Source organism: Elephas maximus, chromosome 10 (assembly GCF_024166365.1).
Source record: "Elephas maximus indicus isolate mEleMax1 chromosome 10, mEleMax1 primary haplotype, whole genome shotgun sequence".
In the NCBI taxonomy this organism is placed as follows: domain Eukaryota; kingdom Metazoa; phylum Chordata; class Mammalia; order Proboscidea; family Elephantidae; genus Elephas; species Elephas maximus.
The window spans coordinates 64,550,377-64,564,133 of NC_064828.1; the positions used below are offsets into that span (position 1 = coordinate 64,550,377).

The window sequence follows — 13,757 nt, forward strand, 5'->3', positions numbered from 1 at the left end:
AATTAATAACTTTCCATCAGAAATATGACTTTCCATCAGAGTGCACACACTCATGTTCCCACTAACAGTGTATAAGTGTGCCTATTGATCTATATCCTTAGCTATACTGGACATTTGCAATTTTTTCAAACTTTACCAATCTGTCAGATAAAAAGTAACTTAATTTTATTTAGTGATTTCCCAGTGAGCTCTAGTTCAGTGCTAAGGATGGGTAGCTTGCTATGTGTTCCTTTCTGGCTTTAAACGGACATTGTTTGCAATTAAACAAAGAAACAAAACAAACAAAAAAAGCAGTTGCTGTCAAGTCAATTCTGACTCATGGTGCCATGTGTGTCAGAGTAGACTTGTGCTCCATTGGGTTTTAAATGACTGATTTTTTGGAAGTAGATTCCCAGCCCTTTCTTCCAAAGCACCCCTGAGTGAACTTGAACCACCAATCTTTTGGTTAGCAGCCAAGCGTGTTAACTGTTTGCGCCACCCAGAGACTCCGTGTGTGATATATAGTGGCTTGGGATGTAAACAAGAGGATCTGGCTTCCATACTCCTAACTTTATTGCACTAACTGTGTGTATCTTTGGGTATGCTACTAAACCTTTTTATGCCTCAATTTCTTCAAATGTAAATGAAGGAATTGGAATAGGTGTTCTCTGACATCCTTTCCAGCTATAAGGGACTGTAGTAGGAATGCACCATGCAGGTCTGCAGCACATACTGTCAGCTGACTAACTCAGCAGCCATTCCAGCCCCTTCTCCCTTGCCTGCCTCTACTCTAAAAGAGGCTGGAAAAGCTCAATACCCCTCTTTTCAGCCATCTTTCAAGCTAAGGGGTAGCCATGTTACCAAGTTCTGGCTAATGAGGCATGAAGGGAAGTCTGTTGAGTGCTTCTGGAAAACCTTTTGCTTTCCTGATGAAAGAAACAGGTATGAGAGAGCGAGCACGCACATGCTCTCACTGATGCTATCTCTGCCTCATCCCTGGTGCTGTATCTCACTGGTCCTCTGCCTTGAATACAGATTTGATACCTAGATCTGCCGGGCAGTGTGGTGCCTTCATAACTCAGCTAAGCCAGAACTGTATTTCCTAAAAATCCTGTATGGTTTCAGGTTAGTGTTGGCCATGAGAGAAATGTTGCATTAGATTTGGAAGGATGCAGTGCAGCAGCAGCCGTGGCTTTTATGCTCTGAAGAACAATGCAGAGGGCCAGGCACTGTGGCAGCTCTCACACATTGTTGCTGATCTGCTGGCACACCTTTCTGGCATGGAGCAGCACCAAGACTCACCGTGCCTCTGCTCCTGCCAGATTTTTCTTCAGCTTCTCCAAGTCCTAAGCCAAGTGCTTGTGTGACTCTGTGATGAATGGTGCGAGCTTCAGCCACGTTATCAAGGCTGCAAGTAGTGAGAGACAGACGCAGATCCAGGCTTTCCTCAAGGATTCCAGTTGTCCTCATGAATTCCAGTCTGTTCTTGCTCTCACTACATCCAGCTTTCTATGCTGACTGCCATTCTGGCTGACCTATGTCAACTTCGGCCTCAATACTAGACCAAAGACAACAAATAGCTTTGCATAGACTCCTCTACCAGCTTGCACAATCATGTAAGGTTTAATGCAACACTGTTAGTGCAATAAAACTAGGTGTATAGAAGCTAGATCATCTTATTTACATCCCAACCCACTATATACCACATATGGAGTCCCTGGGTGGTACAAACAGTTAACGCACTTGGCTGCTAACCAAAAGATTGGTGGTTCAAGCTCACTCAGGGGTGCCTTGGAAGAAAGAACATGGAAGTGTCCTATATTCCTGCTCAATATGATATCTACAAATCCCATATGGCTATTGAGCACTTGTAATGTACTTAGTACAACTAAGAAAATAAAATTTTACCCTTATTTAATATTAATTAACTTAAATCTAAATAGTCACATGTGGCTAGTGGTTACCATATTGGACAGCACAGGCCTAGTGCCTATGATAAATCTCTCATTCTTTATCACTCATAAACCAAACAACCCAAACCCATTGCTGTCAAGTTGATTCCAACTCATAGTGACCCTATAGCACAGGGTAGAACTGCCCCACAGGGTTCCCAAGGAGCGCCTGCTAGATTTGAACAGCTGACCTTTTGGTTAGCAACTGTAGCTCTTAACCACTACAGCACCATGGTGGTTCTGTCTCTCTGACTGAATTGTGACTGATAAAGGCAACAGCTAGTAACCACGTGGGGAAGAACATGAAAACAAAAAGCCAATATGCCAGGAATGACAGGACTGGAGGATAAAAAGAGCCTAGGTCCTTGGTAGCATCGCCAGCCTGTGACCTCTGGACTTATGTGAAAAATAGACCCCCAATTATTCAAACAATTGTTAGTTGGGTTTTTCATTACCAGAAGCTAGAAGCATTCTAACTGATAAAAGTTTGGTAGTAAATTCTTTTTTTTTTTTTAAATGTACAACAGAATCTCTTGACTGATCTCCACCTAATTCATTTACTGAATTGATCCTCAATTTCCAATTCCTTTTATAACCACTGACTGATACCTATACCACACTGAGAGCAACAAGTTTCCTCTCAAGCATATTTCTCCTGTTCTGTCCCCTACATGGCACCTGTGCCTGTTGAAAGTTGTCCCCACTTCACCAGTACATGTGATTAACTTATAGACTACAGATTCCTATCATGCTGGATAAAAGGGCTCCAACTATATTAATAAAATGCCACTTAAGAGACTCCAGGTAAAGTCAAGGCTGGTGGAACTATTTAATATGTAAGATGTAGACAGTTACACATAGGAAATTAGTTTATTTAGTCAGAGGTTTTTTCCAATTGGCTCATTGTCCAAGAGTTTCTATTATTTAAAAGGGATCTAAGAACATAGAGCTGCCAATCATTTCCTCCATGCCTTTTTTCTAAGAAGAGGTATTTACTCCACCTGTCAAAAAGTCTTCCCCCTCCCCAAAATAGACATATCTCCTGTGCAGAAGAATTCCAAGTAATTTATGTAGATACTCCACCCTCAAGGAGAGGGAACATAACTCCCTATTCCTTAAGAGTACAGTATGGAGAGACTTGAAAGCAGTGACACAGACAGACACATGTACACCAATGATCATTACAGCACTATCCACATAGCCAAAAAGTGGAAACAACCTAAGTGTCCATCAACAGATGAGTGGATAAACAAAATGTGGTATATACATATATTAGAATATTACTCAGCCATAAAGAGAAATGAAGTACTGATACGTACTACAATACAGAAGAACCTTGAAAACATTATGGTGAGCGAAATAAGTCAGCCACAAAAGGACAAATATTCTATGATCCCATTTACATGAAATATCTAGAATAGGCAAATGGATAGAGGCCAAAGTATATTAGTGGTTACCAGAGGTGGGAGGGAGGGGGAAAGGGAAATCATGGTCCAGGATGCAGTGAGTATCTGTTTATGGTGGTGGAACACTTGACAACAGATATTGGTGATGGTTATACAACATGATTAATGTAATTGATGTCACTGAATTGTACATGTAAAAAATATCGAGTTGGCAGAAGTTGTGTTTTATATATATTGTTTAAAAACCCATTACCATCAAGTTACAATAAAGCACATGGGGGGCACAGTTAGGGATACTTCCTGCACATGGCCAAACACCTTGTGGGAGTGATTTACTGGGTTAGAAGGCTCAGGACCATAGCCTTGTGGGACAACTAGGTCAATCGGTATAACTTATTTCATAAAGATAATGTTCTACATCCTAGTTTGGTGAGTAGCTTCTGGAGTCTTAAAAGCTTGCAGGTGGCTATCTAAGATATAACTATACAACTATTGGTCTCTCCCTATCTGAAGCAAAGGAGCATGAAGGATATCAAAGACTCAAGGAAGAAGTTAGTCCACAAGACTGATGGTCCACACAAACCAGTCTCTTCTAGCCTGAGACCAGGATAACTAGGTGGTGCCTGGCTACCACCACTGACCATTCTGACCAGACACAATAGAAGGTCCCGGTTAGAATGCGAGAAAATGTAGAACAAAACTCAAATTCATAAAAGCGCCAGACTTACTGGACTGATAGAGACTAGAGGAAACCCTGAGATTATTGCCCTAAGATACTCTTTTAACCTGGAACTGAAGCCACCTTTCAGCCAAATAACTGATTGGCCTATAAAATAAACATAACACCTGTGAGGAATGTGCTCCTTTAAGCTATACGAGACCAAACGGTCAATATTTACCCAAAAGCAAAGATAAGAAGGCAAGGAGGGGCAGGAAAACTGGACAGATGGAAACAGGACAGGTAGGGTAGAAATGGTGAGAGTACTGATATATTGTAGGATTGTAATCAATGTAATGGAACAATTTGTGTATGAATTGTTGAATGGGAATCTAATTTGCTGTATAAACTTTCACCTGAAACATAATAAAATATATTTTTTAAAAAGTACAGTATGGAAAGGAGGAAATAAAGAGTAATTATCTAATGGAGAAAGCTGACATATACAGCCTCAGCCAGGTGATCAAGGTTAACATCAAAGTGACAAGTCATGTTCATAGTATATACCCTTGATATGATGTAATGAAAATGGCACTTCGACTCTGCGGCCTTCCTCCCCAAAGCTTATAGCCCCAGTGTATAAGGAAAAACATCAAACAACAAACCCAATTGAAAGGATATTTTACAAAATTCTCAAAACTCTCAAGGCCATCAGAAACAAGAAAAGTCTGAAAATCTGTCACAGCCAAGAGGGGCCTGAGGAGACATGACAATGAAATGTACTGTGGTTTCCTGGATAGGATCCTGAAACAGAAAAAAGACGTTAGGTAAAAACAAAGGAAATGTGATTGAACTACAGACTTTAGCTAATAATTATGTGTCAACACAAGTTCATTAATTGTGATAAATACACCACACTAATGTTGTTGTTTGCTCATAGCAACCTTATGGATAACAGAACAAAATGCCACCCAGTCCCGCACCATCTTCCAGCACTCTATCAGACAATATTCTGCTTCAGTCCATAAGGTTTGGTTGTTTGTTTGTTTCATTTTGAAAGAGATCTTATTAGACATGTTTGCTACAAATTTTCAGCATTTTATAGAAAGAACAATAGGTTTCATTTACTTGAATTTTTACAACACTGCAAAAGCCCATTTCTTCCCCCTCCCTCTCTTCCTTTTTCTCCTTTCCTATCTTCCTGCCTTCCCTTCCTTCTCTCTTTCCATCTCTTCCTTTAGCTCTCCTCTCTCCTGCTCTTTTTCTTTCTTTTTAAATAATAAAATTTAAATTGGTGAAAGTTTACACAAGTTAGGTTCCCATTTGACAATTTCCACACAATTGTTGGGTGACATTCGTTCGTTTATTCCCGCCGCCATAGAGTCAATTCCAACTCATAGCGACCCTAGAGGACAGAGTAGAATTGCCCCACAGGGTTTCCAAAGAGCACCTGATAGATTTGTTAGCAGTGGTATCTTTTAATCACAATGCCACCAGGGTTTCCCCTCAGTGACATTAGTTACATTTATCACAATGTGTCAACATCCTCTTTAAATGTGCTGTTTGTTCCATTTCCAGTACTTTAGTTTCCCTGGCCCCTTATCTTCTCATCTTTGCTTTTGAGTAATTGTTGACATTTTGGTCTCATACAGATGGTTTTTAAGTAGAGCACTGATCTTTTGGGTAATATCCTTTATTCTGTGTGCCAATTTGCTTTTTCATTAAAAGTTGATTACAGAGGATAGGTTCAGTTCTAGGTTTAAAGAGTGTCTCAGGGCTATAGCCTTGGGGAATTCTCTGTTCTCTACTGTTCCAGTTTCTCTAGCTTTTTTTTTTTTTAAGAATTTGAGTACTTCTCCACATTTTTCTCCCATTGTATCCGGGACCATCTATTGTGACCTCAGGCAGAATGGTCAGTGGTGGTAGCAGAGCATCCTCTAGTTCTTCTAGTCTCAGGGTAGATGAGGTCTTGGCTTGTTTCTTGTTTCTCTTCTGTGCTTTTGGTTACCTTCTTACCGTTTTGCTCCTGAGAAGTAGAGACTCGTAGTTGTGTCTTAGATGGCAGCTCACAAGTTTCTTTTCTTTTTTTCAAACATTGATTATTTTTACTCAATAATATGTCTGGTAACTTAATATGAACATTACCCATGTCATCATATATTCTTTTAAACTATTTAAGGGTGACATTACATTTTTGGGTAGGCAAAACTAATTCTCATTATTGCATGAATTACATTTATAGTGCTTGATGACTAATGATGTTGAATATTTCCTCCATTTTTTAAAAATTTTATCGTGCTTTAGGTGAAAGTTTACAGTGCGAATTAATTTCTCACTCAAAAATTTGCACACAAATTGTTTTTGCGACATTGGTTGCAATCCCCACATTGTTGTCAGCACTCCCCCCCCCACCCCTTTCCCTTTCCACCCTGGGTTCCCCATGTCCACTCATCCAGTTTCCCTGTCCCTTCCTTCCTTCTCATCTTTACTTTCGGGCAGGTGTTGCCTATTGGTCTTGTATACTTAACTGAATGAAGAAGCATGTTCCTCACATGGGTTATTGTTTGTTTTATAGGCCTGTCTAATCTTTGGCTGAAAGGTAGATTCAGGAGTGGCTTCAGTTCTGAGTTAGCAGGGTGTCCAGGGGCCATAGTCTTGGGGGTCTACAGTTCAAATTCACCAGCTGCTCCTTGGAAACCCTATGGGGTAGTTCTACTTTGTCGTACAAGGTCACTATGAGTCAGAATCGACTCAACGGCAACAGGTTTGGTTTTTTGTATAGATACTTCTATCTATTCTAATGACATGTTCAAAGATCTGGAGTTAGGAAACAAAAAGGAAAGGACACATTCAGCATTTCCAAGCTGAAAGAACTGAAGAGAAAATTCAAACCTCAAGTTGCAATATTGAAGGATTCTATTGCAAAATATTGAAAAACTCAGGAAGAATCAAAAGAAGATGAAAAGAATAGAGTCACTGTACCAAAATGAATTGGTCAATGTTCAACCATTTTAGGAGGTAGCATTTGATCAAGAACCAATGGTACTGAAGGAAGAAGTCCAAGCTGCACTGAAGGCATTGGTGAAAAATAAGTCTCCAGGAATTGGAGGAATACCAGTTGAGTTGTTTCAAAAAACAGATGCAATGCTGGAAGCATTCATTCATCTATGCCAAGAAATTTTTAAGACAGCTACCTGGCCAACTGGCTGGAAGAGATCCATATTTGTGCCCATTCCAAAGAAGGGTGATCCAACAGAATGCAGAAATTATCACACGATATCATTAATACAACACACAAATAAAATTTTGCTGAAGATAATTCAAAAATGGTTGCAGCAGGACCTCAGCAGGGAACTCCCAGAAATTCAAGCAGGATTCCAAAGAGGATGTGGAATGAGGGATATCATTGCTGATGTTACTTGGACCTTGCCTGAAAGCAGAGAATACCAGAAAGACATTTTATTGACTATGCAAAGGCATTTGACTGTGTGGATAATAACAAATAATTGATAACATTGCAAAGAATGGGAATTCCAGAACACTTGATCCTGGCCATGTGGAACCTGTACCAAAAGGCAGTCGTTCTAACAGAACAAGGGGATACTGTGTGGTTTAAAGTCAGGAAAAGTGTATGTCAGGGTTGTATCCTTTCACCATACCTATTCAGACTGTATGTTGAGCAAATAATTTGAGAAGCTGGACTATATGAAGAAGAATTAGGCATCAGGATTGAAGGAAACTCATTAACAACCTGCAATAAACAGATAACGAACCTTGCTCGCTGAAAAGAGGACTTGAACCACTTATTGATGAAAATCAAAGACTACAGCCTTCAGAATGGATTACACCTCAACGTAAAGAAAACAAAAATCCTCACAACTGGACCAATAAGTAATATCATGATAAACAGACAAAAGATTGAAGTTGTCAAGGATTTCATTCTATTTGGATCCATAATCAACACCCACGGAAGCAGCAGTCAAGAAATCAAATGATGTATTGGGCAAATCTACTGGAAAAGACCTCTTTAACAGATAAAAAAAGAAAGAAAGAAAAGGTGTTACTTTGAGGACTAAGGTGTGCCTGACTCAAGACATGGTATTTTCAATCACCTCATATGCATGCGAAAGCTAGACAATGAATAAGGAAGACTGAAGAAGAAATTATGCATTTGAACTGTGGTGCTGATAAAGAATATTGAATATACAGTGAAGCCCTGGTGGCACAGTGGTTAAGAGCTCACTGCTAACCAAAAAGTTGGTAGTTCAAATCCACCAGTAGCTACTTTGAAACCCGGGGGGCGGGCGGGCAGTTCTACTTTGGCCTATAGCGTCTCTATGAGTTGGAATCAACTGAATGTCAACAAGTTTGGTTTGGGTTTGGTTTAGTAGTGTTTTATAATTTTCATTGTATAAGTTTTTTTATGTCCCTGGTTAGGTAATTCCTAGGCATTTTTTTTTTTTTTTTATTGATTTGGGGGCTATGGTAAATGGTATTGTTTTCTTGATTTCTTGTTCGGAGTACTCTTTGTTAGTGCAAAGGAACCCAATCAATTTATGTGTGCTCATCTTGTACCCTGCAACGTTACTAAATTCTTCTATTAGTTCCAGCAGTTTTCTTGTGGAATCTTTAGGGTCTTCTACATATAGGATCATGTTGTCTGCAAATAGAGCTAGTTTTATTTCTTCTTTTCCGATTTAGATAACTTTTATTTCTCTTTTTTGTCTTATTGCTCTGGGTAGGACTTTCAGTACAATGTTGAATAAGAGTGGTGATAATAGACATCTTTGTCTCTTTCCTGTTGCAAGAGGGAAGGCCTTCAGTCTTTCTCCATTGAGTATAATGTTGGCTGTTCGTTTTGCATAAAAAAATTTTTAAAAACCAGTGCCCTCAAGTCAATTCCGACTCATAGTGACCCTGTAGGACAGAGTAGAGCTGCCCCATAGAGTATCCAAGGAGCGCCTGGAGGATTCGAACTGCCGATCCTTTGGCTAGCAGCCGTAGCACTTAGCCACTACTCCACCAGGGTTGCATATATGTCCTTAATTATTGTGAGAAATTTCCTTTCAATTCCTATTTTGCTGAGAGTTTTTATCAGGAAAGTGTTTTGAATTTTATCAAATGCCTTTTCTGCATCAATTGATATGATCATATGCCTCTTCTCCTTTGTTTTATTTATGTAGTGTATTACACTGATTGATTTCTAAGGTTGAACCACCCTTCTAATCCTGGCATGAATCCCACTTGTTCATGGTGTATGATTTTTTTGATATGTTGCTGAAGTCTGTCGGCTAGAATTTTGTTGAAATTTTTTGCATCTATGTTCATAAGGGATAAAAATATTGGTCTGTAATTTTCTTTTTTCGTGATGTCTTTATCTGTTTTGGCATCAGGGTTATGCTGGCTTTATAGGAAGAGCTCAGTAGTGTTGTTTCCTCTTCTGTTTTTTTAAGAGATTGAGTAGGATTGTTGTCAACTCTACTTTGAATGTTCGGTAGAATTCTCCGTGTAGCCATCTTGTCCTGGTTTTTTGTTGTTGTTGTTATTGTTATTGGCAATTTTTTTTTTTTTTAATGACATCTTCAATGTCTTCGTTTGTAATGGGTCTGTTTAAATTTTCTCCCTCTGTTTGTGCTAGTTCGGTTAGGTAGTGTGTTTCTAGGAATTTGTCCATATCATCTAGGTTTTCAAATTTGTTGGAGTACAATTTTTCATAGTAATCAGTTGTGATCTTCTTTATCACTCCTGGAACAGTTTTAATGTCATCAATTCAATTTTTTATTTTGGTTATTTGCTTCCTCTGATTTTTTTCTTTGTCAGTCTAGACAGTAGTTCGTCTATTTTATTGACCCTTTCAAAGAACCAGCTTCTAGTTTTGTTGATTCTTTCTACTGTTTTCTATTTTCCATTTCATTTATTTCTGCCCTGATCTTTATTATTTTCTTTTTTCTGGTAGCTTTTGGTTTCTCTTGCTCTTCCTTTTCGATTTTTTCAAGTTGTTGGTTTAAGTTAATGATTTCAGATCTTTTTCTTTTTTAATGTAGACATTTATTGCTATGAATTTTCTTCTGAGTGCTGCTTTTGGTGTATTCCAAAGGTTTTGATATGTTGTGTTTTCCTTTTTGTTTTATTCTAGGAATTTTTTTTTATTGTACTTTAGATGCAGGTTTACAGAACAAACTAATTTCTTACCAAACAGTTAGTACACACATTGTTCTATGACATTGGTTAACAACCCCACAACATGTCAACACTCTCCCTTCTCAACCCTGGGTTCCCTATTACCGGCTTTCCTGTTCCCTCCTGCCTTCCAGGCCCTGCCCCAGGGCTGGTGTGCCCCTTTAAAAAAAAAAAAAAAAAGCCCCTTTAGTCTTGTTTTATTCCATGGGCCTGTTCAATCTTTGGCTGAAGGTTGTACCTTAGGAGTGACCTTATTACTGAGCCGAAAGGGTGTCTGGAGGCCATACTCTCTGGGTTTCTCCAGTCTGTCAGGCCAGCAAGTCTGGTCTTTCTTTTTGAGTTAGAATTTTGTTCTACGTTTTTCTCCAGCTCTGTCGGGGACCCTCTATTGTGATCCCTGTCAGAGCAGTCTTTGGTGGTAGCCAGGCACCATCTCATTGTTCTGAACTCAGTCTGGTGGAGGCTGTGGTAGATGTGGTCCATTAGTCCTTTGGACTAAGCTTTCCCTTGGATCTTTAGTTTTCTTCATTCTTCCTTGTTCCCAAAGGGATGAGACCAGTGGAGTATCCTAGATGGCTGCTCACAGGCTTTTAAGACCCTGACACTGCTCACCAAAGTAGAATGTAGAACATATTGTTTATAAACTCTGTTATGCCAGTTGGGCTAGATAGTCCCTGAGATCATAGTCCCCACAGCCCTCAGCCCAGCAATTCGGTCCCTTAGGGAGTTTGGATGTGTCTTTGGAGCTGCCATGACCTTGCCTTATACAGGTTGTGCTGGCTTCCCCGGTATTGTGTACTGTATTACCGATTCTAGGAATTTATTAATTTCACTTTTGATTTCTTCTATGACCCAATAGTTTTTTAGTAGTGAATTATTTAGTTTCCATGTTTTTTTCCATATTTTTCCTGTTGTTGATCTCTAGCTTCATACCGATATAGTCAGAGAAGATGCTTTGTATGATTTCAATCTCTCTAAATTTCTTGAGACTTGTTTTACGTCCTAGCATATGGTCTATTCTGGAAAATGATCCATGTGCTCTAGAAAAGAATGTGTATTGTTCTGATACTGGGTGGAATATTCTATATATACCCATTAGGTTCAACTGGTTTGTAATTTTATTTAAGTTCTCGGTGTCCTCAATGATCTTCTTTTTAGATGTGCTATCTGTAATTGAAAGTAGAGTTTAAGTCCCCTATATTATTGTGGAGTTGCCTATTTCTCCTTTCATATTAGCCAGTATTTGTTTCAGGTATTTTGGAGCATTGACGTTAGGTGCATATGTATTTATAGTTATTATGTCTTCTTGCTGGATTGAACCTTTTATTGTTATGTAATGTCCTTCTTTACCTCTTGTAGTAGATTTTGATTTAAAGTCTATTTTATCTGATATCAGTATGGGCAACCCCTGCCCTATTTTGTTTACTGGTAGCCTGGAATATTTTTCTCTATCTTTTTGTTTTCAGTCTGTTTGCATCCTTTTTTCTAAGGTGTGTTTCTTGTAGACAGCATAAGAATGGATTGTGCCTTTTTTTTTTAATCCATTCTGCCACTCTCCGCCTTTTGCATGGGACATTTAAACCATTTGCATTTAAAGTTTTTACTGAAAAGAAAGTATCTACCTCACTCTTTTGCCATTTGTCTTTGGGTGTGTCATATCATCCTTGTTTTTTTAATTCTGATTTTTCTGTTTTGCTTTGTATTTGGCTATTTTCTAATGATGACCATTTTTGCTTTCTTCCTTCTTCTGAATGTTTTTTTTCTTGGTGATTTCTTAGTGTTTACCGCATATATTACATTACACAAATACAATTGCAACAGCATTTAACATACGAACAACAGTTAACATAAAACCATAACACAATAAATCTATTCTTGATATACTCCTCCCTCCCCCATTTCTGTTGGTGGGTCTCCATCATTATCAATATACAACCTGTATTCAATAAGCTTACTTTGTACTTATTTCTTATAAATTTGCTGTTGTATTGTTTGTGGGACTTACCTATTGAGGTTATTCCCTGAAAATATCATATAATCAGTCCTTATGATTGCCTGTGTTGTTGCATTTTTTGGAGATCTCTCTCACTCTGTTATTTTTTATTTTATTCCTGTGTATTTATATATTTAATCCTCTTGCCTTTCCATTTGGAGTAATCCCTTAAGTAATATACCTACTCCTCACTTATCAACTATCTCATTATCTGATATTTCCCATTTATGACAGCTTTCAAAAATTCTCAGGCAGCACCTCTTATTGTACAGGCCCCACATGGGGCCATGATCAGACCCAGGATGCCCTCCTCAGGCCACCTCAAACAATATATTGGAGGCCCTGGCAACGACTGTGCCACGCAAGGGATGGTGGCTGACTGGCTGTGGGGCACTTTCTCTCATTCGTCTTCAATGTCTTGGTCCAGCCATAGAGGGCACAAGGTGATGGCAGGAAGAAGTGAGGTCATGGGCAGGCAGCAAAAGGCCAGGCAAGGGCCCAAAGGTACCAGGGAGTTCAGTAGAGGGATGGAGGAGACGTTGAGGGAAGGGAGCTGTGCAGGGCTGCAGGGCTGGGGCGGATGGAGGATGAGGGAGGTCCCCACCCTGGGCAGGTGGTGGGAGGTGACAAGTGTTATACAACACCCAACCACCACCACCCTCAATCCCTACAGGCTCCATGGTGGTGGGGAAGGCTGGTGGGGAAGGTTGGTGGGGAAGGGGGGCCTGCCCCATGCCATATGCATCCCAAGACACTCCAGGGGTGCCCGACAGGTAGTGAGTGACCAGGGGGAACACCAGCGCTGAAGATGGGGTGCGGCCCCAGATTCTCTCATAATGCTGATTTTGCATAACGACCTGGTCTTTGGAACATAACCATGTCCATAAGTGAGGAGTATGTGTAGTGGCAAATTCCCAGAGCTGTTTATTTGGGAATATCTTGATCTCCCATTCATTTCTGAATGACAGCTTTGCTGGGTAAAGAATTTTTGCCTGGCAACTGTTTTCATTCAGTATTTTACATATGTCACTCCATTGTCTCCTGGCCTCTTGTGTTTCTAGGGAGAAATCCACACTGATTTTTATGAAAGAATTTTGGTACGTTATATTGCCTTTTTCTCTTGGTGCTTTCAGAACTCTCTCCTTGTCTTTAATTTTCAGGGTTGATCTTTTTGTGTTTCTTCTAGTTGGGGTTCTTATAGCTTCTTGTATTCGCAGGCTTGGTTTGCTGCTCAGGTCTGGGAAATTCTCCCTGATTATTTCTTGGAAAATTGTGTTTATGCCTTTATTGTTGTCATCGTACTCTGGGATTCCAGAAATTCTAACGTTAGATTTCTTAATTGAATTCCATATTTCCATTTGGGTTTGTTCACTTTTCTTTGTTCTCTTCTCTTGTTTCTTTTGAGACCTTATAAATTCAGTTATTTTGTCTTCTAGTTCATTTTTCTATCTTCTGTCTGTTCAACTCTATTGTTGAGTGTTTCTCTTGCTTTTTCTAATTCAGTTGCTGTATTCTTCAGTTCCAGTAGTTCTCTTTGTTTTTTTTTTGTTTGTTTTCAATTTCCTTGTTAAGTCTTTTATTTTATTCCT

At 39.3% G+C, this 13,757-nt stretch overlaps 2 protein-coding genes across 2 annotated transcripts in view; both read left to right on the forward strand.

Moving 5' to 3' along the window:
- PTGDR (prostaglandin D2 receptor) overlaps positions 1-13,757 on the forward strand; it is a 100,590-nt gene that overhangs the window by 58,558 nt on the left and 28,275 nt on the right. The gene's annotated exons all lie outside the window — the stretch shown is intronic.
- PTGER2 (prostaglandin E receptor 2) overlaps positions 1-13,757 on the forward strand; it is an 86,313-nt gene that overhangs the window by 49,360 nt on the left and 23,196 nt on the right. The window lies entirely within an intron of this gene.